We start from the raw sequence: 27,653 nt of genomic DNA, 5'->3' as shown, positions 1-27,653 counted from the left end.
CTGCAGTTCAAAGCAAATAAATGGCCATCTTGTCAACAAATTAAACTCAACATACTCTGAAAAAAACGAATTATAAGTCTTGCTTTAGTTAACATTCAGTAATACTTTTCCAACAAAGGCATGACCATTTTAAAACACCAGTTTAAGAAAAGTTTCTAACGAAAGTAGAAAAATCTCCAACCTGTTCAAAATTATATAGAAAATGTTCAAGAACAGAGGATTTGGCCTTTTGATGTCCTTTTCAAAAGTATCTCATACATCCAGTCAATTATCCAAGTAACATGTGGCATTATTCTCAAAGATAAAACACTGCCAGGTAAAATAAGACACTGGAGCAATGTACAGCATCCTGATGTACAGCAGAATCTTGCCTCAAAATAATGACTCACACATTTTGCCTTCATATATACTGCTTGACCCATTGAGGGCTTTCAGAGTTCTGTTCATTTACAGCACTGCATGGAATGTACAGTATCCTCTGGTACACGCCACTGTTATATTAACGAGAAGGACAACAACGGTCCAACCGGTGGTATAGTTCTGGCGGCCTAGAGCATCCCCAAACCACAATGCGATGGGGTACTCTTTCATAAATTAAAAAATCTGCAGATGCTGGAAATCAAAGAAAAACAAACACTGGAAACACTCAGGTCATACTACATCTGTGGAAAGAGAAACGTTCAATATTTCAGTTATGCAATTATTTTGAATATTAACCAAGAAATTGCAATTCATTGTGTTCAATTAGTTTGGAAAATGTCTAAATTAAAACGGTGGTGGTGATGGTGCTGGCTCGAAGGGCCAAATGGCCTACTCCTGCACCTATTTTCTAAACAGGTTTAAACAAGCTGGGAAACAGGTTATTGTGGTGATGACATTCCCAAATGTACAAAACCAAACAACGTTTCAGAGGGGCCACAAAATTATACAGAGGGACCTTGATTGGGGCACCTTTGGGGTATCTGCAGTAAGGAAGTGAATAAATGTGAAACAAACATCTAAAAAAGCTAACATTAAAAATAAAACTACAAGCTTAAAGGACTGTGAAAATCAATTGAGGCCATTTAGATCCATTCAACATCAGCTCAGATGGAAACAAATATCCACTTAGTGAGATTTTGTGGATGTCAAAAATAGATCATGTCACATCGTCAAGTCCAGAATATTGAAATAACATGGAGAGCAGCAGGATATACGGACAAACTAAAGGAACATTTCAGACCACAGCCATAAATATATCACCTCCATCAGCACCCTTCCCCCCCCCCCCCCCCCAACCCTTAAAGCAGGAAACGGTGGAGTGCGTACAAGGAATTGAAAATCCAGAAGTCTACAACCACAGATGTCTAGTAGTCAGGAGATTTACACAGACTTGAGTATGCTTTGGATTGAGAAGTGCAAATGAAGTATTTCTTTTTGAAGAAAGATAGATTCAGCAACTAAAACCAAAATATTGGAAACACAGAATGTTCAGCAAGATCCATGGAGAGAGACCATAAAAAAGTTTCAGGTCTGAAATTTCAGTAATCAAAAACTGGCATTGGCAGGATGACACCAGCAGATTCAGAAGGGAGAACAGCAGAGCTATAAAAGAAAACAGGACAGATTAATTATGTTTTTTTTAAAAAGGTAAAGAAAATAAAAGAAAATGACGAAAAAACTGTCTGGTTGAGGTTAACGATAATATGGTTGATTACATGTGTAAATGGCATATATTAATAACTAGACCAAGTGGGACCCGTTGGGTCCCAGCATCACACGGGAGGGCTGGTCACCAACGCAATATTCCACCTCTCCACCAATTCCAATACTGCTCGCCAGTGGGGGGGCTGTCTGTTGCGCTAGTATGGGTGTTGCGGGCTGAAGGTACTGGTTTCCAGAGGGCTAGTATAGACATTGTGGGCCGTATGGATGCTTGGGCAGGCATCCAACTGTTGCAACGATTTTTAAAAGCCAAGCCAAGGCAAACAATTGGGCTGCAGCCACCGGACAACCAAAATTCATTTTGTGAACACAAACTTGTTAAAAAAGGCGAGGCAAACAATTGGGCTGCAGACACCCGACAACCAGGGACACGTCACCTCCATGCTTTGAGAGGTGGGGGACAATCCCCCCATGTTTTGTAATCCGGATTTTGAAATTTGGTGAAAAAAATCTATTAAAAATTTCCGCTTTCCACGAGACAGTGGTGGTGGGACTGATGATCGAGGGCACCGATTAGACGAGAGAGACGTCGGTCAGCAGGCAATGGGGGGCGGGACATGATGATTCAGCGCGATGATTGGAGGAGGGAGGTGTCGGTCAGAGGCGGAAGTAGAGAGTGTGACTGAGGATAGAGCGCGGTGATTGGAGGAGGGAGACGTCCTGGTGGAGCAAAGATCATAGAGCGGAGCTTGAATCGGCCCATTCGCGGGGCATTTCATCGCCCGCCGCGGCTTAAAATCGGCCGCAGGATCTTTGACCCCGTGGTCAAATTGCCGCGTCGAGGCTCCCGATTTAGAAGCCCCCGCCGGTGGACCGAAGATCCTGCGTCCAGTTTTAAGCCGCGCCAGACGATGAAAGGCCCCGCGAACGGTCCGATTCAAGCTCCACGATTCGGGGCGGATGAAGCTGCTGTTGCTGGAGTTCGGATTCGGTCACCAACCAGGTCAGCTCCCGATGTTACCGTCCACAGGGCCCACAGTTGAAGCCTCCAAAGCTGCGCGTGCGTGTGCAAGCGCACGCGCGCGGCCACCAAGAAATTGTCCCCCCCCCCATGTTTTGACAGCGATTTCCACCCCCGGCTGGTGTGCCATATTGTAAGCAGTTTTGTGCCCCATATGTGAAGATGAATATGCTGGTTTTGGAGAGGACTGTTGATGAGGATGATCCCAGGGATGATGGGGGTGGGGAAGGGGGGGTGAAGCCTAGCGAAAGAGCCTAGAATCAGAGGGCACAGCCTCACAATAAATGAATGTACCTTTAGAGTGGTGAATCTGTTGAATTCATTTCCAAGACCTCTGTGAAGGCCACTGGTTATTTTTTAAAGCAGAGATTGGTAGGTCTGTGATTAAGGGCGTCAAAGATTACAGAGAGAAGACAGGAGAATGGGGTTGCGAGGGATAAATAGATCAGCCATGACTGAATGGCAGAGCAGACTCGAGGGGCTGAATGGCCAAATTCTACCCCAATGTTTTACGGAGCTGATAGCCCATAGAAATACATGGATGAATAATACTTACCAAATACTGACGGAGAAATGTGAGCTTGCATCAAAGCAATGGCCCAGAAGGCACAGCAATGCTTCTACTTCCTTAGAAGGCTTAGGAAGTGCAGTATGTCCTTAACAACCCTCACCAACCTCTGCAGACATCTCATAAAGAGCATTTTATTAGGATGCATTACAGCATGATTTCAGAACATCTCCATCCAAGACTGCAAGGTACTGCAGAATTGTGGATGTAGCCCAGACTACCACACAAACCAATCTCCCTTCCATGGACTTCATATATACTTCATGCTGCCTCAGCAAAGCCAACAGCATAATCAGGGAACAGTCTCACCACAGCTACTCTCTCTTCACCCGTCTCCCATCAGGCAAGAGGTGCAGAAGTTTGAAAACACGTACCTCCAGATTCATGGACATTTTATGACCAGCTTGTATCAGGCAACTGAACTGCCCTCTCACCAACTGGAGTGCGGACCTGACCTCCCATCCACCTCATTGGAGATAAACTCTCTTGTATCTAACTTTATCATGCACTAAATGTTAAAGTCTTTATCTTGTATCTGCGCACAGTGGACTGCTTGATTGTAATCATCTATAGTCTTTTCTTGGAATGGAGACACAGAACAAAATGTTTTTCATTGTACCTCTGCACACGTGACAATAATAAACTAAACTTGTTCTTGAATAAAAGTTATACTTGTGGTATGAATATAATGAAGGATTGGCAGATTTATTCTAGATTTCTGAGAAGGGGTTTTCTCTGAGTAAGTGCGAGGTGTAGCACTTTTGGAGGTCAGATATTAAAGGGAAAACATACAATTAACAGCAATAATGTATAGAGGGAATCTGGGGTCCATTTCCCTGAAATTGACAACACAAGTTGACAGAGTGGTAATGGAGGCTTATCAAATGCTTGCTTTAATGGATCAGGGCATTGAGTACAGGAGACAGGAGGTTATAATACAGATTTATAGGAATTTGGTTAAGCCACATTTGGAGTATTACATTAAGTGATAGGAGTAGAATTAGGTCATTACAGGAAGGTTGTGTAAGCTTTGGAAAAGGTGCACGGGAGGTTTACCAGAATGAGGCCTAAATTGGAGTGCATTAGCTAAAGGGAGAGGTTGGACAGTCTTGGATAGTTTTCTCTGGAACACCGCAGGTTGCTGTGAAATCTGACATGAGTATATAAACTACAAAAGAAATAGATAGGAAGGACAGTCAGAAACTTTTCTCCAGGATGGAAAAATCAAATACTGGCGGGTACAGCTTTAAGGTGAGGGAGACAAAGTTTAAAGGAGATGTGCAGGGCAACCTTTTTTTTAATTTTAAGTTTACACAGGTGGGTGCCTGGAACATGCTGCCAGGGTCATGGTTGAGACAAATACGATAGTGCATTAAAGAGACTTTTGGATAGGCATATGGATATACAGTAAATTGAGGGATATGGATTATGTGCAAGTATGATGGTCCAATTCTACACGGCCATCGTAGAGCCTGTTCTCACCTTCTCCATCATGGTCTGGTTTGGCTCAGCCACCAAGCACGACACCTGGAGGCTGCAGCGAATCACCCGATCAGCAGAGAAGGTTATTGGCTGCAACCTTCCCTCCATTGATGAACTGTACACTGCAAGGGCCAGGAAGCAAGCAGGCAAGATCATCTCTGACCTCTCTCACCCTGGCCACAAACTCTTTGAATCACTTCCCTCTGGAAGGCGACTCCGGATTGTCAAGGCTGCCACAGCCAGACATAAAAACAGTTTTTATCCTCGAGTAGTTGCTCTACTCAACAGCCAAAAATCTGTAGCCTACCTTTGATCTGGTATTTTGTTAGTTCACATGCTTGATCAATGGTGTTTTATCATTAATGTTTTATTATTATTATTAATGTTTAGTGTTTTCTGAGTCATTCGTAACTGTCACTGTATGTCATGTTGTTACTTGTGGGCAGAGCACCAAGGCAAATTCCTTGTATGTGAATACTTGGCCAATAAACAAACTTACTTAGATAAGAGAGGCCCCTTGGCATCATATTTGGCACAGACACTGTGGGCCAAGGGGCCTGTTCGTGTGCTGTACTGTTCTATGTTTTATTAGTTTATCTTGGCATCATGTTTGATGGGCCTGGTCCTGTGCTCTATGCTTTATGTTGTAATTCAAAAGGGAGGAGGAGGTGGATATTTTACAAAGAGAGATTTAGCAGCTTTGACTTCTTCTCTCTGGAGCTGAGAAAAATGACTTTTGTCATAGAAAGTGCAATACACCAATAGGCCCATTTGCCCTCAATCTCAGTGACAAACATGATGCCAAGATGAATTATTGTCATCTGCCTCTACATAATCTATTTCTCTCCATTCCTTGCATAGCCATGTGCCTATCCAAAAGCCTCAAGCCTCATACCCGTTTCCACCACCACCACCATTAGCAGTGCATTCCAGGCACCCAGCATTATTTGTGTAAAGTAACTTTCCCTGCACGTCGTCTTTAATCTTTGCTCCTCTCACTTCAAAGCTCTCCCCCCTAATCAATGATATTTCCAACCTGACTGTCTAGACTGATTGTAGGACAAATAAAGTTATGGGAAAAGAGTTATGGGGTAGGACAAAGCTGGCCAAGTGATAGGTGGATACAGGCGAGGGAAGTTTAATTGGCAGATAGGTGGACAAAGGCAAGTTGAGGAAGGTATAATAACATCATTTAAAAGACATTTGATTGGGTAAATGGATAGGAAAGGTTTAGAGGGATATGGGCCAAAAGTGGGCAGGTGGGACTAATGTTGATGGGGCATCTGAGTCAGCATGGGTAAATTAGATTAGATTAGATTAGATAGCCTTTATTGTCATTCAGACCGAAGTCTGAACGAAATTGCAGCAGTCATACATACAATACAATACAATAAAAAACAACAATAAACACATATTAACACATATCCACCTAACAAAGTTAGGCCGAAGGGCCCCGTTTCTTAGCTGTATGACTCCATTATGGAAAAAGAGTTACACTTCCAGTTTGTAGAACCTTGGTCAAACCATTTATAGAACTGATGGGCAACGCCGGGAACTATACTCTGCACTCAGTATCTTCCCCTTTATCTATTATACTCGAGTTTGACATGATTGTATTCATATATAGATATGTTTAGATCACATGCAAAACAAAGCTTTTCACTGTACCTCAGTACACGTTACAATAACAAATCCAAGCCTAATCTTTTGCCTTACCATGGCAAAACATGGGCAGGTGGGACGTGTACACTTGTTCAGCATGTGAAAGTTGGGCTGAAGGGCCTTTTTCCATGCTATATGACTCAATGACTATGACTTGAGACTGATGTCGGGTCTTTGGCCTGAAATGTAACCCGTGCTTTTATTTCCTCAAGTTCTGTCTGACCTTCCAGTACATTCTATTTTGATTTCAGATTTCCAGGTTCTGCAGTTTTTAGCAAATATTCAGTTGGAATCACTCAGCTGGCAAATGCGTTACAGAGCTAGCGAGTTTAATATTGTTCATAGGGCAGCAGCTGAATATTACCAGCCGGAAATTAGTCTTGCCTCAATCCAGAAATAGAATAACTGGTTAAATGATGCGATTCATCGTTTTTTTCAGTTTCCAAGGAACTATTGATGTCTTCAACGGGAGCTCCAGTCACGCAGAGATGTTGTGGCCTGGTGTGACCTAAATATACATAGCTACACTTGATGCTTAACCATTTGATGGTGTTCCCTTTATGTTACAGTATCTGCCAGAGTTAGGTACACGCAACAATATTAAATTAAAATAAACTAGGAACCAAAGGAGGTTCATCATTCTGGGCAGATTGCCTTATACTTCACCAGAGTAATAGCTGGGATAAATGTTCTCAAAAAAGTAACAGAGATTTGCAAGGTGAAGTCCTCGAAAACAACACAGCTTTTGCCATGTGGATATTTACAACAACACACAATTTACAATTCAATTTATTGTCATTTGGACCCCTTGAGGTCCAAACGAAATGTCGTTTCTGCAGCCATACATTACAAACAAATAGACCCAAGACACAACATAATTTACATAAACATCCATCACATTGCTGTGATGGAAGGCCAAAAAAACTTCTCTCTCCACTGCACTCTCCCCCCCGATGTCAGAGTCAAAGTCAAAGCCCCCGGCGGGCGATGGCCAATATTTAATGGCAGTGTTAAAGTGACGCTGATATTTCTTCAGGACAGCAATGCGGTGAAGATAATAGAGATGTTGCTTCTACTCCAAAAATCCAAAATCTTTCAATCAAATCTTTCAATTCAACCGAACATGCAGCAGTGTTAAACTAATCTCCTCTGCCTGCAGGTAATCCATACCCCTCCATTCTCTGCATATTCATGCATCTATCTAAAAACCTCTTACACACCACTATCATATCTGCTCCCACCATCACCCTGGCAGCCCATTCCAGACACCCACCATTCTGTTAGAAACTTACCCCACACATCTCCTTTAAACTTTTCCCTCTCATCTTAAAGCTATGCCCTCTCTTATTTGATATTTCAAGTCAATTCTGTTTATTTGTCATATGTATTGGCATTGGAACAACAAATGTCCTTCTTGCTACAGCTTATTGGCCCATGAGTGCAATAATGCAGATAAATAAATCATAACTGATATAATAAAATAATCTGTAAGGCTACAGAACTATAAGAGTGTTATGTCAAAGTTCTTAGTGCAATTAAAGACAATTTGTTCCTAGGCCTTTTGCGTTGCTGAAACAGACCATCATGCAACCAGTCAGTAGGTGCTAGGAAAAAGGTTCTGACTGTCTACCCTATCAATGCCTCTCATAATTTCATATACTTCTATCAGATCACCCACAGACTCCAGCGATCCAGAGAAAACAATGCAAGTCTGTTCAATCTCTCCTTATAGCCAATACCCTCTAAAGCAGGCAACATCCTGGTAAAGCTCTTCTGCACCCTCTCCATAGCCTCCACAAACTTCCTGTAACAGGACAACCAGAACTCCACACAATACTCCAAAAGCAGCTGAACCAAATATTTATAAAACAGCAAACATGACTTTGAGCCTTATAATGCCCTGGCCAATGAAGGCAAAACATATTGTTTGCCTTATTTACACTCTATCTACTTGGATCCCACTTTCAGCAAGCTATGATACCCAAGATCTCTCTGCACATCCTTATTGTTAAGAGCCTTGTCATTAACTGGATACTTTATTATTACATGTGACCTGCCAAAGTGCAACACCTCACTTTTCCGGGATTAAGCTCCATCTGCCATTTCTCCGTCATACCTATAACTATAATCTATTGTATCCTTTGACAACCTTTTCACGTCCACAACTCCATCAATCTTTGAACTGTCAGCAAACTTATTAACCAGCCATCTAAATGTTTGTGCAAGTCATCTATGTCACAGAGGTCCTAACACTGATCCTTACACAACACCACCGGTCACAGATGTCTAGGCAGAACACAGACATTCTATCATTTATGCCCATCAACTCTGCCCCTATATTCCTACTACCTACCTTACATTTGGAGCAGTTAATAGCAACCAGTTAACCGACCAACTAGCATATCTTCAGGAAGTAGAGGAAATAGGTGCATCAGGGGCAAGTCACTCATTAACAGGCACACTCTCTATAGGCGGCAGCAAAGATCAGGATTGATCACCTGTTCCTGGAGTTTAGAGGCAGCAGCATCAACTGCTGCACCACTCTGCCATCCAAATACAAGAGGTGAGAATGATAAGTTGGGGAATTGAATTAAAATGAATGTGACACATAAGCAGCACCCACATATCAAAATATTTTGTCATTCTCAAATACATCGCAGATAAAAGCCTTAAAAGAGAAGATGATTCACCCATTCATTTATTAGTTAAGGATAAGAAAGAAGACTTGTAACTGGCCTCAGAATAGGGAGAAAAAAAATCTCATAGTTGATTGGAAGAAATAAATGAAACATGAACTGGCAAGAAATATTAAAACTTGACTGTCAAAGTTTCCAAATGTAAAATGGCAGAGTGTACCAAATGTAAATGTTGGTCCCTTAGCAGCCACGACAATGGAGTTAATAATGGGGAACAAAATAACAAGGGTGCTTACAAATCTTTGGTATCTGTCCTTAAGGTGGAAGATACTAACAACAAATCAAAAATAGCAACTAATCAATGGATAAAAGACAGGGTAAAATAATGTTGTGGTCAGTTACCTCCATAGGTCTGTATTATTGATCAGAATCAGAGTGTTTAAATCTCACCACAGAAATTGAAAATGTAATTTCATGTGATTAAGTCTGGAAGGAAAGAAATCAGCAACAATCACCATTACACCACCAGATTGTCTCAAACTCACCATCTGCTTCCCCAACGTTCTTCTGTACAAGAATGACACGTTTCCTTTTCATTCTATCTTGCCTCCTGATACCAAATTCACAATAGCTTTGCATGCTATTCAGCTACAGTAATATACGGTTTAACCAGTAACTGTCCACATCCTCCAAATTAAAATTTAGCAGAGAAAAGCCAATAAAGGGAACCAAGCACTGCCAGATTCACCCCAGACCTGGAAGTCTATTTTTTGGGAATAACAATTGTGCAGGAAACAATCAACAGGTCAGACAGCATCAGTGGAAATAACTGGTTAAGGTTTCAGGTCCACGACATGGCATCAGAATCAATAGAGAAAACAAATTTAGGTGGTAGAGAAGGCGGGGGAGGACCATGAGTGGAACAGAATCTCTCACAGAGTGAGACAGAATTACTTAATCTGATATCTGAGGCATAATAGCTGTCCAGCCATCTGGCTAACAAAATCTCTCCTTGCACATATCCACCTATTACTTGCCAGGCTTTGTCCTACCCTTCCACTCTCTGGCTTTCTTTCCTCCCAGATGCTCGAATCTTGAACAAAACACAAAGTTCTGGAGGAACTCAGCGCATCAGGCAACATATGGAGAGGGAGTGGACAGGCTACGCTTTGGGTCCCTTCTTCAGCCTGATTGGTCCCAACGGGAAACATTGCCTCCCCCATTGTCTACCCAGATATTGCCTGACCTGCTGAGTTCTTTCAGCAATGTGTTTGCAAATGTGGAAGTTGTTCAAACCATGAGGAAGGTAATAACAAACTATCCACAATACAAGTTTCAAGGCAGCATCTTGTAGAAACAAAAAACAGAACACCAGACAAACTCAGCCAGTCAAGCAGTAACTGCACAGACAAAATGAAGTCGTGATGCAGGGTTTCATTCCGAACGCCAACTTTTTGCCTCCACAGGTTACTTGACTCACTAAATTCTTTCAGCATTCTATGTTTTGTTCCAGATTCCTGCATCTGCAAGTCTGGAGAAAAACGTGCACTTCAACAGAGGCACTGGACTGGCGAGGAGACTTATAAAGTCTGATGACAGAACTTCACCCGTCACATTGAAGAACATTAACAGGAATTCTCATTCTAAGAGAGCTGAGCTCAGCATCTCTCCAGAAAACAGACATAACACAGCATCTCCCTCCTGCATTCACTTATTCAGCTTGCTTCTCACTCTGCTCTCCCCAGCTCTTCCCAAATCATTTCCTGAGAAGATGTTGACTCTCACAGATCCATTCCTAACATTTCAATTCAGCAAGCTTTGTCTGTCACTCCCACCATTCTTCCTCCTGGCATCCTTCACTAACTCTCAGAAATTGCCGGAAATGAATAAACATTTGACAAGTTATTGTTATATACAAGTTATTTTTACACAACAATTGGCTTGGCCACTATGTAGCGATGTTATAAAACCTACCTTCAGCGGCGCTGCAGATCTGCCAAGGGATGTGTGCTCGACTTTGGCGCCTTTGAGGGGGGACGGGATTAAAATGCAGGTTTGTATTGCTTGTCGGAGAAGGATTTCCTCAGGCTGCTAGTCGATGAAGAAAAATCGATCGGACTTCCGTACCCTTTTTTTTAAATATAAATAAATCGCTGGACAATTTAATAGTTGGATTAAAGTAAAAAGCGACTTCTAACGCCCTCAATGCCTACAACGTGACGGATCGTAATATCAGGACAAAACAAAGGGTAAGTCGCTTATTTCACATATAATCTTGCTACTTGGGGTGGCTTTAGTCTAATTTTACGACGCAAAAATGTTATTTAGTCCCCAAACGATTCGGCCATGTCTTTGCCTGCCGATATGGGGTTAAAATTCACGGCAACGGCAATATTCCAATCGATCGCATTCCAGAAACACCCAATCGCAAGATGATTAAAACTCTTTTTTTTGGACAATCATGTCATAAGAGCATCTAAATAATCTATATTTTGTGTAATTGTCTATCCATAATCAATATTTTTATACTAAATATTCACAACAGTTTTAGTCACATGTATTGTGCAAAAAATAATAATTTTGATTATATAGAGAGTGGATGTTTCTAGATTAATTTATGGGAATTAAACATTAAATTCCTTCCATTTGGCATATAAGTTCATGACAGTGAGATTTAAAAATCATGTTATATTGTGAATTCTTGTGTGAATGGGATTAGTTTGTTATTTGAATACCAAAGGCTATTAAAAAATTTTTTAGCCTTTTCTTAAGAAATGGATAGATGCTTAGATCTAGTAATTGAATTTAGATTAATTTAATTGATTAGATGAATTTAATTGATTTGATGAAACTGATAAATATGATTTTATTTTTTGGGTATTTACTATTTGTTTTAGCTTTTAACTTTATCATTTCTACCTTTTTTCCAAAACTGTAAATAATAACTTGTTTCTGTTAATGCTGTTCAGCGTTCTTTTTTCCTTTACATTTTAAATAGATGTCTCCAAAGAAGAAATGCAAAATTGTCAATCCAAATGCCCAGCAAAAGAGACTGATTTAGACCGCATTCGCAGAGATTATCCAAATTTGGACTACTCCAAATGTGATGATCTACAGGACATTCTTAATGGGGAAGTAGTGGGCAGAAAGGCATGTCATGCGTGGTTTGAAGAGCAAAAAACCTGTGGTTTACAATGCCAAAATTGAAAATTTGAGGAAAAACAGGTGTACAGAGTTGCTTATTGGTTACAATCTGAGGAGTATGATGAAGCTACTGATTATGATATGCCAATGTACCAGCTAGCAACTGATCTTCTCCATAAAGTCTTGGTCTATTGCTAGAAATTGTAATTTATTTACTTATCTGTTACAGACTTACAGCATATAATACAATAATAATAAAGTTCTGATCTTGAGAATATCACATTTTTTAATTTTCAAGGCAGTCTGGGTGTTTATTACTATTTCCATCACAACTGTCAATTTTGTAATTAGCTACAATTAGGTAACTAACTAATTATATGCTTTAATTTCAGGTCATCCAAGTAAGATGTTTCATATTTGTTTCAGAATGCTTCATTCTATAATAACTGAAAAATTCATTCAGTTCTCTTAATTTTTAAGAAAGTTATGGGCTTTTGACTGTCCTTGATCACAGCTTTTGTGTTAAGTCAATGGAAAAGCAATAGGGAACAAGATGCTAATTTCCGAGTATGAAAATGGCCATAACGTTTTTAATACTGAAGATATGAAAGTGAATTAGGTATCAAAGTAAACTTCTTTTTATACTATCTGATGGGATAAATTGCAGACTTGATTTTTAAAATCTTAACATTTTGTAACATTGCTACACTATGGCCAAGTCACCGTAAATGATCCCAGAGTAATCATTCTGAAGGGTCTCGACCCGAAACGTCGCCTATTTCCTTCGCTCACCCGCTGAGTTTCTCCAGCATTTTTGTCTACCAGAGTATAGAACGAGCACCATGGCACCATGGCATACGCTGTTAATGCATTTCGTTGTCTCTGTACTGTACACTGACAATGACAATTAAAATTGAATCTGAATCTGAATCTAAGACCCCAAAGTTATGCAGCATCTTGTTCACTCTACAGCAGCTCCTATGTTCCAAAAGGACAAAACATCATGTACCACAAATCAAGCATTTTCTTTTGGAAGACAAACTCTTAATGCAGTGTCTTGACCCTAAACTTCAACCATTCCTTTCCACCTACAGATGCTGCTCAATCTGTTGTTATCCCCCAGCATATTGTTTATTTCCCTATTTTTATTTGGGAAACAGAAATAAATATCTGCAATTATGTAATTAAGAAATTGGATTTAGGATGGTTCAGAATTTCCCTTGCTTTTTGTGATATATGTTAATGATTTAAACTTGAAAGTAAGAACTATTAGAGGTTTGCAAAGTGCAAAAATAGCCTGTGTAGTTAACTGTGAGGAATATAGCATTAAACAGTTAAGTGTGAGGATTAAACAAAAATACTGACAGCCACTTAAATATGATCATACAGCATTAAATGAGGCATTTTGACACAATGAGACCTCACTGACCACTGAGCACGCACACCAACCCTACACCAATCCCAATTTGTATTCTCTCAACATTTATATTAACTTCCCCCAGAATCTGCCACTTACCTACAGACTAACGGCAATAAACATTGTCCACTTAACATACCAACCCACATGATTTTGGAATACGAGATGAGAACAGAGCATCTGGAGGAATCTCACAGTCATTGGGAGAATGTGCAAACTCCACAGAGATAGTACCAGTCAGGATTGAACCAGAGGCGCTGGAACTGTGAGGCAGCAATGATATCAGCTGATGTCACTGACCTTGGTCCAACCATATGCCTATCAACTTCCCCCCTCCCCCCTTATTAACTGCCATGCTTTGTCTTGCCCCTCCTCTCTTCCAGCTATCTTTCTCTCCCCCCCCCCCTCTACAATCAGTCTGAGTGAAGAAGGATCCCGATCTAAAACTACATCTATTCATAATCTCCAGGGTTGCTGCTTGACCCGTTGAATTATTCAGCACTTTTAGTCTTTAAAAAAAATAAATACAGATCCATACAGTTACTGGCAGGGTAGGTTGTTGGCTGATAAATTAAACAAAACATGTGTTTTTGCTGAGATCAGGGATTTTAATCAGCACAATAACAGGCACACCCAGCCACGCTGACAGCAAGTAACTCCAACAATTCAACATTATTGGATTATGGTAACTAAATGGCAGCATGCCACAAATTTCTCTTCACATGGCAACTTTAAGAAGAGAGCTATAATTGCTGAGTGAAATTGTCGCTTTGATTCAAGTTCACCTTTCTGAAGAGTTCTATGTGTAAGACTAGACCCACCGCAGAGCTCATGGTTCTGAATCTGTTCCATGAATTATTACAAAGTGGACTTGTTCAATGCTTCATTAACATGAAGAGTCTGGAAAGCATGCAGCAATTCACAGAGGAAGCATTCAGGCAAGCTTCAAGATCTGTTGGGAACTTTTACATCAATAAATAATTCATTTAGCTAGATCTTCATATGCCTCCTTCTAATTTAGGAAAACATACGTGCATATACGTCTCTGAAGTTGGTATGCAAATGCATATTTTAAACAGAATAGTCTATGACAAAAATGGATAATTTGAAACTTGCCTTGCTGAATAGCAACAAGAGTTACGCAAGTCCATATAGTTGAATCGTGTTCAAATCTTAAACCTCTGGCACAGTTATTGTTTGTTCATAAGTCATAGGAGCAGAATTTTGTCGTTCGGCCCATCAAGTCTACTGCTTAACCATACGCTGTTAAAAGGAACACAGCAGTTACGCACTAAATAACCTTCACCTTGCTGATTAAATATCAATAGCCGCAGGTAACATGCTAACCGCATCTCGTCTCATCAGTAATAATAATAATAATAAATTTTATTTAATGGGCGCCTTTCAGACATCTCAAGGACACCTTACATAGATTCATAGAAATAAAAACATATAATCAGAATAAAATAAGTAATAAAGACATCACAGAGACACAAATTAAAAACAGAATTCAGTCCAAAAACAGAAAATCAAAAACACAGTGTGAAGAGAGCAGCGGCAGCCAAAGCGCGCCAGCGTTCACTCTCCCTTCACGGCAGCCATCTTGGACAAAGACTTACAGGATTACATTAGACAAAAAAAATCATCCCCCCACAATGGATACCACTGTGGGGGAAGGCACAATGTCCAGTCCCCACCACCATCAGTAGTCACTAATGTATACAAACATGCAACTATGACAAGAATGAGCCTCGATGAGATATACAAAATGCTTGGATAAATCAATATTTATACCGCTGGGTTGTAAGCTGCCCAAGCGAAATAGGAGGTGCTGTTTCTCCAATTTGCGTTGGGCCTCACTCTGATACAGGACAGAAAGGTCAGTGTGGGAATGGGAGGGGGAGTTAAAGTGTTGAGCAATCAATACGATTATGACTGAACCTCAGTATCAACTCCTCTTCTCTGCCTTATTCCAATATCCCTCAATTTCCTGAGTGTATATACAATTATTTATTTAGTCTTTAACGTTAATGGAGTAGCTACAACCTTTCTGCAGTAGGGAATTTCAATGATTCACATCTTTTCTCAGCTCAGTGTTAAGTGATCTCTTATCCCGAGACTTTATTTCCCAGTTCTAGATTCACCAGTCAGAGAATCAAACATGATCAATATCAAACTTTAAGAATTTGACATACTGCCATAAAATGATCTTTCATTCCTCCAAAAGCCACAGAATATAGTGATGTTCCATTCAATATATTTTCAAATGACCTAACCTTCCACAACTGTTCTGCAATGGTACAACCAGAACTGCACACAATAACTAAATTAAACCACATTGAAGCAACAGCCAAGGAGGCACACCACAGCTCTACTTCCTTGGGAGACTGAGGAAATTCAGCATGTATCCAATGACCCCTACAAACTTCTACTGATGCACCATACTGTTGGATTGCATCACAGCTTGGTTTGGGAGCAGCTCTGCCCAAGACCACAGGAAATTGCAGAGTTGGCGATGTAGCCCAGTCCATCATATAGAACAGATACGCACTATTGACACTGCACAATGCCTCGAAAAGGAGTCAACATAATCAAAGCCATGCATTCACAGTCATTCCTTCTTTCCACTCATGTCAGACAGAAGATAAAACAGCTTGAAAATGTGCCCCAATGGACTCAGGAACAGCTTCTTCCATTTTGTTACCAGGCTTCTGAATATTCCTTCCATTAGTTAGGGAAGTGTCCGATTCACTTCTACCCTATTGCGTACATTGGGCTTTGTTCATAGAACTTGTGAACTTCAATGCTGAGAACTATATTCTGCATGCAAAACAAAGCTTTTCACTGTACCTCAGTATATGTGACAATAATGTCAAAAACTAAATCTAACCAACTTTTCATAAAGCTGCAACACTCTTATAAATAGTTTGTATTTGTAAAAAGCAAAATGCTGGAGGAACTCCACAGATCTGGCAGCAATTATGGAGGGAGTAGGCAGACAACAGTTCAAGTCAGGATCCTTCTTCAGGTTCGGGTCCCGATCCAAAACATTGTCATATTCATGTTAACCACCCAATCCCAACATTATTTTCCAATTCCCCTTATGCTGTTTGCTTGAAACAGATTCCAGCATCTTCCTAATACTGATGTCAGGCTCATTGCTCTGCAGTTCCAAATTTTCTCTCTCTTCTTTATTACATAGTTATTTTTGCTACCTTCCAATCTGTAGGAAATGCACTTTAGAATTTTGAAAGTTGATTACAAGAGCACATTGTAAAACCCTAAACTACAGGGCACCAACTCTTAGATGTGAATGTATGAATTGGGAGCTGGAATCAGCCCTTCAAGTCTGCATTCAGCTACATCATGGCTCTTTTATTGCAACCTCAACTCTGCATTACATTTAAAAGACATTTGGACAACTACATGAATTGGAATGGTTTGTTGGGATGTAGACTTCACGTAGAGAAATGGGATTCATGTAGATAGCCATCTTGCCGCCACTGTAACTTCGGTCAAAGGGCTTATTTTTATGCTGTACAATTAATTGAATATATGAACACATTCACTAGTTCCCCTTTATCCATGGCACAAAGAATTCAAAGAATTCCAATAAATTTGACAAAGATAATGGAAGGTAGACACAAGATGCTGGAGTAAATCAGCGGGACAGGCAGCATCTCTACAGAGAATTAGGGAGGGCTGGTCCCCTAATGCAATATTCCACCTCTCCACCAATTCCAATATTGCTGGCCAGTGGTGGTGGGGGAGTGGAGCTTTCTAGAGCGCTAGTATGGGTGTTGTGGGCCAAAGGGACTGGTTTCCAGAGGGCTAGTATGGACATTGTGGGCCAAATGGATTCTTGGGCTGGCAGTTCAGCCACTCAGGTCTGAGGTGAGACACTCTGTGAGAGAGAAGGGGGAGAGGGTGGAGAATCGATTTTAGACATTTTTCATATTTTTCTGCAGATCACAGCAATGAAGGAGGAAAGTCTATCCTGGACTAGATCTCACAGGGAGCAAATGAAGGGAGGCAGAAAAATACTTGGGTGACGTTTAATACTTACAGGGGGAATACTTACCGATGGGCCGAAGGGACTCCTGTGCTGGTACAGGCCTGATGGGCCGAAGGTGCTCTTTCTTTTTTTAAATGAGTGAAATCTCAGTGAAAGGCACATTGTCTGGACTTGTCCTGGCCTGGCACAGGCCTTTTGGGCCAAAATGCGCCTCCTGGGCTAATATGGGCATTTTGGGCAAAAGGGACTGGTTTATCAGCCAATAGGGGCCTTGTGGGCCGAAATTTGTGGTTTGAGGCAGGTCAAACAACTCATTTCATTTCATTTCCAATTGCATTGCAGTTTTAAGCACAGGGCAAGCCAAATAGCTCATTGCATTTTCATTTCTCTTCCATTGCCATTGCAGTTTCAAGCACAGGGCAGGCCAAACCAAACAGCTCATTGCATTTTCACTTCATTTCCATTGCCATTGCAGTTTCAAGCCCAGTGCAGGCCAAACAACATTTCATTTTCATTAAGGACTAACAAATAATTTATTCAAGTACTTTGCATACTCAGTGTTCTGTAGTTTCCCAGCTCAGACAGAGAGTCTCCCTCACCATCTTACAGACAGAATGAGCCACGCCCACACTTCCCGGTTTCATAGTCCCTCCCCCTCCCACCGGAAGGGGCGTGGCCTTCATGGCAGTGATCGACAGGAGAGAGAATCTCAAGATTTTTTAAACACTAATATGTCTTATTTTTCATCGATGGGAAATATCCTCTGGGCCTGCGCAAGCAGAGGGGGACTCTGAGTAAGATGGCCAAAAATAGCTGGCGTTTTAAAAAAAAATCAAAGCACAGTGCAAACAGGAAGTGGTCAAGCTGAGACTTTTAATTATATAGATGAATGGGTGACGTTACGGGTCGAGACCCTTCTTCAGACTGATGTCAGGGGAATGGGTGGGACAGGGATAGAATGTAGTCGGAGACAGTAAGACTGGTGGGAGAACTGGGAAGGGGAGGGGATGGAGAGTGGGAAAGCAAGGGTTATTTGAAGTTAGAGAAGTCAATGTTCATACCGTTGGGGTTTAAGCTACCCAAGCAAAATATGCGCTGGGCCTCACTCTGACAATGGAGGAGGCCCAGGGCAGAAAGGTCAGATTGGGAATGGGAGGGGTAGTTAAAGTGCTGAGCCATCGGGAAGTCAGGTAGGTTAAGACAGACTAAGCGGAGGTGTTCAGCGAAACGATCACCAAGCCTGCACTTGATCTCGTCAATGTCCAGAAGTTAACACCTGGAACAGCGGATACAGTAGATGAGATTAGAGGAGGTTAGACGAGGTGCAAGTGAACCTCTGCCTCACCTTAAAAGACTGTCGGGGTCCTTGGATGGAGCCGGGTAGGGGGGAGGTAAAGGGACAGACGTTGCATCTCCTGCAGTTGCTGGGGAAAGTACCTGGGGAGGGATTGGTTTGGGTGGGAAGGGACGAGTTAACCAGGCAGTCGCGGAGGGAGCGGTCTCTGCGGAAAGCAGAAAGGGGTGGAGATGGGAAGATGTGGCCAGTAGTGGGATCCCGTTGGAGGTGGCGAAAATGTTGGAGTGATGCGGCAGCTGATGGGGTGGAAGGCGAGGATAAGGGGGACTCTGTCCCTGTTATGAATGGGGGCAGGGGGAGCAAGAGCGGAGCTGCGAGATATCAAGGAGACCCTAGTGAGAGCCTCATCTATAATGGAAGAGGGGAACCCCTGTTTCCTAAAGAATGAGGACATCTCCGATACCCTGGTATGGAGAACCTCATTCTGGGCACAGCTGGAGGAATTGATGGATGAAATGGGAGTAGGAGATAGAGTATTTACAGAAGCAGGGTGGGAAGAAGTGTACAAGAAGGAACTGCAGATGCTGGAAAATCGAAGGTACACAAAAATGCAGGAGAAACTCAGTGGGTGCAGCAGCATCTATGGAGCGTAGGAAATAGGTAACGTTTCGGGCCGAAACCCTTCTTCAGACTGATAGGGGGTGGCGGGGAGAAGGAAGGAAAAAGGAGGAGGAGGAACCCGAGGGCTGGGGGATGGGAGGAGACAGCTCGAGGGCTAAGGAAGGGACCGAGCCTCCAACCTCATCGTTCCCCAGCCCCGCACGGCCCGTTTTTACCTTCTCCCCAAAATCCACAATCCTGACTGTCCCGGTAGACCCATTGTCTCTGCCTGTTCATGCCCCACCGAACTCATCTCCACATACCTTGACTCCATACTATCCCCCTTGGTCAAATCCCTTCCTACCTATGTTCAAGACACCTCACACTCTCCGCCGCCTCCGCGCATTCCATTCTCTAGGCCCTCACCCCCTCATCTTCACCATGGACGTCCAGTCACTCTACACCTCCATCCCCCACCAGGATGGCCTCAAAGCCCTCCGGTTCTTCCTCGACCAGAGGAGCAACCTATACCCAGCCACTGACACTCTCCTCCGCCTAGCGGAGCTGGTCCTTACCCTCAATAACTTCACGTTTGACTCCTCCCATTTCCTCCAAACACAAGGCGTAGCTATGGGCACACGCATGGGCCCCAGCTATGCCTGCCTCTTTGTCGGGTACGTCGAACAATCCTTGTTCAATACGTACCAGGGCCCCATCCCCGACCTCTACCTCCGTTACATCGACGACTGCTTTGGGGCCACCTCCTGCACCCACACACAACTGACTGACTTCATCCACTTCACCACCAACTTCCATCCGGCACTCAAATACACCTGGACTATTTCCGACACTTCCCTACCATTCCTTGACCTCACTATCTCCATCGCAGGTGATAGACTTCTGACTGACATCCACTACAAACCCCCTGACTCCCATGGCTATCTGGACTACACTTCTTCCCACCCTGCCTCCTGTAAGGACTCCATCCCCCACTCCCAATTCCTCCGCCTACGCCGCATCTGCTCCCAGGATGAGACGTTCCACACCAGGGCATCTGAAATGTCCTCATTCTTCATGGAACGGGGATTCCCCTCCTCCACAATAGATGAGGCTCGCACCAGGGTCTCTTCCATACCCCGCAACACTGCTCTCTCTCCCCATCCCCGCACTCTCAACAAGGGCAGAGTCCCCCTAGTCCTCACCTTTCACCCACCAGCTGTCACATACAACAAATAATCCTACGTCATTTCCGCCACCTCCAACGTGACCCCACCACTCGCCACATCTTCCTATCTCCCCCAATGTCTGCCTTCCACAAAGACTGCTCCCTCCGCAACTCCCTTGTCAATTCTTCCCTTCCCTCCCGTACCACCCCCTCCCCGGGCACTTTCCGTTGCAACCGCAAGAAATGCAACACCTGTCCCTTTACCTCCCCCCTCTACTCCATTCAAGGACCCAAGCAGTCGTTCCAGGTGCAACAGAGGTTCACCTGTATCTCCTCCAACCTCATCTACTGCATCCGCTGCTCTAGATGTCAGCTGATCTACATCGGTGAGACTAAGCGGAGGTTGGGCGATCGTTTCGCCGAACACCTCCGCTCGGTCCGCAAAAACCTACCTGACCTCCCGGTGGCTCAGCACTTCAACTCCCCCTCCCATTCCCAATCCGACCTCTCTGTCCTGGGTCTCCTCCATTGCCAGAGTGAGCAACACCGGAAATTGGAGGAACAGCACCTCATATTCCGCTTGGGGAGACTGCATCTGCCGGGCATGAACATTGAATTCTCCCAATTTTGTTAGCCCTTGCTGTCTCCTCCCCAGCCCTCGGGCTCCTCCTCCTCCTTTTTCCTTCCTTCTCCCCGCCACCCCCTATCAGTCTGAAGAAGGGTTTCGGCCCGAAACGTTACCTATTTCCTTCGCTCCATAGATGCTGCTGCATTCGCTGAGTTTCTCCAGCATTTTTGTGTACCTGGGAAGAAGTGTAGTCTAGATAGCTATGTGTGGGTTTGTAGTAGATGTCGGTCACTAGTCTGTGTCCTGTGATGGAGATGGTGTGATCCAGAAACAGTAGGGAGATGTCGGAGATGGTCCAAGTGAAATTGAGTACAGGATGGAAATTGGTCGAGAAGTTGCGGATGTCAGTGAGTTCTACATGGGTGCAGGAGGCAGCACCGATGCAATTTTCAATGCAGCGGAGGTAGAGTTCGGGGATAGGGCCAATGTACGCCTGGAACAGTAATTATGGTCAAAGATAATATTCCTTTTCAAAAATGTAATTGAATTATCACTCAAGATCTGCAGTGCTCCAAAGATTTAATGCAATCCAAAAGAAAAAACGTACGCATAAATGTTCAAATGCTCACAAAGGTTATTCACAGAACATGACAAAGGAGAATCTAATCTCAGTAGATTTGGTCTGGTAGTTGGGAGTGGTAATAAGTGGAGAGGTCTATCATTCAAATTTAGCAATGGGTCTGAAAGATGTCACAGAAACTAATTATTTACTGAGCTAATCATAAGAAGCCCGAGTTAAAAAAAATGGAAGTTCAAATTCACTTTATTAAAGGGTTATTTGAGTTCATGCAGAACCTTTTATTATAGTTGTGGTATAGCCAAGTACCACACTGCAACTGGAGAAAATGTAATTGTAACTATTAACTATTCCTGTCTTCAGCCTTTCATTACTGGGTTCATACCAAAGATAGACACATACCAAAGATAGAATTTTATGTCTATCTTTGGTATAAACCAGCATCTACAGTTCCTTTTTATGACATATTGCTGGGTTCAGTCAGTCACACCAAACAATTACATTTTCAATGCAGTCTACAAGGCAAATGAAAGGTTTCTTCACAAGATTGCACACAAATGTGCATATAGCACTGACAAAACATACTTTTCATTATTTTGCATCTTTTTTAAGCAACCCATAATGGTGGAAAATGCATGCACATTACTCCTTATAACAGGGTGGCCATCACATCTGATGACACAGAGGCTTGACAGAATGAGGCCTTTATCTAATGGCAAGGTCCAAGATGATTGAAACAGGTTCTGCAGCATGGATATAATGTACACATACATCTGTGAACAGCTCTTACACACGCACCCTGTTCTCATCCCCCTTCACTGCTACATATTGTCACCGAATGAGCAGCCATGTTCAACTGAAATGGAAAATTTAAAGTTGTATAGCCCACTTAATAAGGATATTTAATTATTTCAGTGACAATAGAACATATTGACAATGTTGTAAAAACATTGATAACAAAAGAGGCAATGTTAAGTCAATGAATTCTGGTTCCAGATCTTGAACCAAGGGTAAAAAGCTTGTCAACCTAGTCATCCACTATCAGAATTTTAAATACATTCACTTTAGTCGAGTTTACAGTTTAGGGAAACAGGCCCTTTGGCCCACGCCGACCAGTGATCCCCGCACATTAACGCTATCCTACACACATCAAGTTTTTTTTTAATTTACCAAGTCAATTAACTGACAAACTACGTCTTTGAAGGAAACCGAAGATCTCGGAGAAAACCCATGCTGGTCATGGGGAGAACTTACAAACTCCGTACAGACAGCACCTGTAGTCAGGATCGAACCCGGGTCTCCGGCACTGCATTTGCTGTAATGGGCCTGTCCCACTTAGGTGACTTTTTAGGCGACAACAGGAGACTATGCAGTCACCATATGGTCGCCACATGTTCGCAGGTGGTTGCTGGGGAGCTGCCTTCATGGTCATGAGAAGTTCCCACATTCTGGGAACTAGTCGCGGCCTCATTATGGTCACCGAGAATTTTTCTTTTTTTTAAAAATAAATCTTTTTATTAATTTTCAAAAAATTAACAGCGATCACACAACAGCGATATTGATACATAGGGATCAGGATTACATTAACAACAAGCGTAACCTAAGTATGAGTCCAGTGTCAAAATACACATTGAGTATAGACCTCCCGGTCTCTATGTAAATATAGCTAAATGGTTAAAAAAGAACGTATATATAAAAACAAAAAGATAAAAAGAAAAAAAGAGAAACAAAACCCCTTAAACTAAAATAAGCATGACAAAAAAAAAAAAACAGAATCATGAATGAAGCCGCCATGGAGAGTAGCGAGAATTCTCGTGCCGTAGGTAGGTCGCCAGAAGGTCCTAGGAGGTCGAAGGTTCTCTTAGGTTGTAGCCGGTGCTGACCAATGAATTTCATTGGGGGGAAAAAACGTAAGCAGTAGTTTTCAGAACCAAGGATAACCGACCGGTAAAGTTAAATGTCCGCCGAACTTCACAGCTGTGTATCTCTGGCTTATTAAAAGTTGTCTGGCTTCTTAAAAGTTGCTCCAATCCTTCTCCCCCTCTTTTATATTTTTTATTTTATTATTTTTATTAGAAGTATGGTAAGTTACAATAATACACAACACATATGTCTTAATACATTTTTTGTACCGCTTCATTTTTTGAGTTTTAAGAAAAAGATAGAAGTAAAGGAAGTAAGGAAAGTGCGCAAGAGTCGTGAAGGTGCAAGAGAGTGTTGAGAAAAGAAAGCCCCTTAGAAAAGAAGTTAGAGAAGGAAGTAAAGAAAGAAAGTAGACCCTAGAAAAGAAGGAAAAAGAAAGGAGAAACAATCGCTCTATTATAACATTAAACTCTGCAGAAAGGGGACTACCAACCAAGTCTGTTTTGTTGCCAGATCCTGGTGCCATTTATTTATTTATTTAAATTACTATTGCACCTCATGCTTGTAATAGTTCCAAAAACGTAGACCACGTCTTTTGGAATTAGTCTGCTTTGCCTGCGGAATCTCATCTCTTCCAGATGTAGTGTTTCAAACATATTTGATATCCACATTTTTATTGTTGGTGTGGGCGCATTTTTCCAGAATTTAAGTATGAGCTTTTTTCCCATTATTAGCCCGTAATTGAGTAAATTCTTCTGAAACACGTTTAGTTCAGGGTTACCTTCCGATATTCCAAAATGATCCATTCTGGTTTTGGTACCAGTTTTATTTTGATTAATTTTGTAAAGATATCAAATATTTCATACCAGAATTTTTGGATTTTTGTACAAAAAACAAAAGAATGCGCTATGGTAGCTTCTTGACACAGACATTTATCACAGATGGGTGAGACATTAGGGAAGAGTTTATTTATTTTAGTTTTTGAATAATATAGTCTATGTAATGTTTTGAATTGGATGAGAGTATGTCGTACGTTGACCGAACATTTATGCACCTGTAGTAAGTGATTATCCCAGCTCTCTTTTGAAATTTTTATAGCTAATTCTTGTTCCCAGTCTCTTCTAATTCCATCAGTTGTGGGTATTTCTATGTTTAAGATGATGTTATATAGGTACGATATTAGATTGGCTGATTCCGCCTTTGTCTTCATTGCTTCATCCAGTAAGTCGGTAGGCATATTATGATAGTCTTTTGTATATTTTTTCAGATAATCACGAATTTGAAGATATTTAAAATATTGATTATTTTTCAAATTATATTTCAGTTGTAGTTGTTGAAAAAACATAAGCAGTAGTTTTCAGAACCAAGGATAACCGACCGGTAAAGTTAAATGTCCGCCGAAGTTCACAGCTGTGTATCTCTGGCTTATTAAAAGTTGTCTGGCTTCTTAAAAGTTGCTCCAATCCTTCTCCACCTCTTTTAAACAACTTACCATACACTGTCGTAGCCGTCCTAATTACAGCGCCAACCTTCCTGTTCATCGCGGTGTGTGTCTGTATCACCTTTGCTTTGCACTGTGTGAATTTCAGACAGCGCTCCCCCCGCTTGCCCTGGTCCCCGCCTTTGCGATGTGTTTGTGTGTGTGTGTTCCACTCTGACAGTCGCCATTCAAGTTCCCGGTTTTTCAGGCGACTGCCGGCAACTTGACAGTCACCGGCAGTCTGCTGAAAAATAGCCTAAGTGGGACAGGCCCATAAGGCAGCAACTCTACCGCTGCGCAACTGTGCCGCCCAATTTTATATTATTTTATTCGACACTACCCTAGAGTCCAAAGCCCTAGTTGACTCAGTCTTTCTTCATTTATCCCATTGTACACTCACCCCAATAATCAATTAATTAATTCTACCATGCATCATCTACAAGGCAAGTATATCCTTCCATAAATACAGAAACCCAAGTTCCACATAATACTCTCCCCAAGTCCTGCACAATTGCTCTAGTCTCTTGTACTCACTCCACCCTTGCTCCATTAAAGGCAACAGGCTATATGGCTTCCTAATTAATTCAGTTACGTCTACAGGCGAGGCTGAAGGAAAGTAACCACAGGCATGTTTGGTGGTTCTGTGAATGAAGTACCTTTATGAATATCTGAACTTACTGACTACTCTCAGCTGTAATGAGAGCAAATAACCAAGATATCGAGAGATGGTGTCAAAATGGCCTGCTGCTGAAATTATGAACTTTAAACACCAACGTTCACTCAGAGATCTGATTATTTGTGCATCAAGCCTGAGAGACAGCTATTTTGATATACTGAGAGTTATCTCCAGAAAATGTGCTTATATGGAAAGCTACAGAACTTTTCCACACTAGACTAGAAATGCAGGATGGACAAAATATGAAAGTACTTCCAGTGGTGCAAGAAACAAAAGGAGACAAAAATAGGAAAGATGCAATATTGTTGATATGAACATAAGTAGCTGCACGATAAATACCCATTGCAAGGAGAAAGAGTACAATTTATGATGCAAAAGTCATTTTACTATGATCACTCCAGGGTAGCCCAAGGAGTAGAGGAAATAAGCTACAAACACGATCAAAGTTTTGTGCCAATTGAAAATAATGCACCTAGTCCAAAAGATGTCAATGGTAAAAAGAAAACTCAATAATGCATTTACACAGAGATGTTGAAGAGCATTCAATGTCACATCGACTTGAATCTGAGGAAACATGTAATGAATTCCTGAAGGAAATCATTGGGACTAGTGTAGATGTGGCATCTCGGTCAGCATGGGAAAGCTGCGCTGAAGGGTCTGTTTTCCATGTTGTATGGCTCGATGACTCTTGAAAACCAAGGAATCATTGGTTATTAAACTATGACAAAGATACACTGAAGCCTGGTGGGAAATGCTAGGACTAGACGTCACAGCCTCAGAATTAAAGGACGGTCCTTTAGGAAGGAGATGAGGAGGAATTTCTTTAGTAAGAGGGTGGTGAATTTGTGGAATTCTTTGCCACAGAAGGTTGTGGCGGCTGTCAATGGATATTTTTAAGGCAGAGATAGATAGATTCTTGATTAGTACGGGTGTCAGGGGTTTTGGGGAGAAAGCAGGAGAATGGGGTTAGGAGGGAGGGGGGGGGGGGGTTATGTTTAATTCTATAATGTTGTGTCTATTTTATTGGTGTGCTGCAATGGCAACTCAAATTTCACTACACCAATTGGTGTATGTGACAATAAATGTCCTTTGTCCTCTTGTCCTTAATAGAAATCTGAGGGGCAACTTTTTCAGAGGGTGATACTAGAGATACGTTTTGTGTGCAAAACTGTGCACGATATTCCATGTGTGGCCACACATTATCCTGTTTAATTGTACCAGCACTTCCACATTTCTAATCTGCAACACTGCAGTAAAGTTCAATATGTCATTTGCCTTCCTAACCACACACCTGCCTCTTAACCTTTTGTTTATTTAACAGGGATCACAATCTCAGAAAGGGCTCAACCACTTAGAAACAAATTGAGATGCTTCACTCAGAGTGGTGGATCTTTCACCACACACAGTGGCTGCAAACGTTGTTTTTAAAATGAAGATCAATAGATTTCTCGATGTTAGTATATTCAAGAAATATGGGAACAGGGCAATAAAAAGGTGTTGGGATACAAGATCAACATAAATACAGGACGCATGAGGGGCCAAATTGCCCACTCCAGTACCTTTTAAAGCTCTAATATGAAACGGGAGACTTCGTTACAGATACATCATAAATACATTTAAAGGGAAGATAAGAGAGCACAAAGTATCAAAGAGTAGGCTGCTTAGGAAAAGTTAGGAAAAGGATGGGAGTAAACTTGGATGTAACAAGAGCTTCTGCTGGGCTAATGAGCCATCTCTTTACCCCAACTGTTTCCCCATCGGCAGTGGGCTGGTCGTGCCCCAAGCTATTGGGAAACATGTCTATGAACACCATGAAACATTACTTCACAGGGAGCAAC

At 41.9% G+C, this 27,653-nt stretch overlaps 1 protein-coding gene across 2 annotated transcripts in view; it reads right to left on the bottom strand.

Annotated features, from left to right (window-relative positions):
- Positions 1–27,653, bottom strand: part of sh3pxd2a (SH3 and PX domains 2A) — a 105,663-nt gene that overhangs the window by 63,939 nt on the left and 14,071 nt on the right. The window lies entirely within an intron of this gene.

The sequence above is a fragment of the Amblyraja radiata genome, chromosome 15 (genome assembly GCF_010909765.2).
Source record: "Amblyraja radiata isolate CabotCenter1 chromosome 15, sAmbRad1.1.pri, whole genome shotgun sequence".
In the NCBI taxonomy this organism is placed as follows: Eukaryota; Metazoa; Chordata; class Chondrichthyes; order Rajiformes; family Rajidae; genus Amblyraja; species Amblyraja radiata.
The sequence above is the reverse complement of the archived record's forward strand: the minus strand, read 5'-3'. Positions and strand labels throughout refer to the sequence as shown.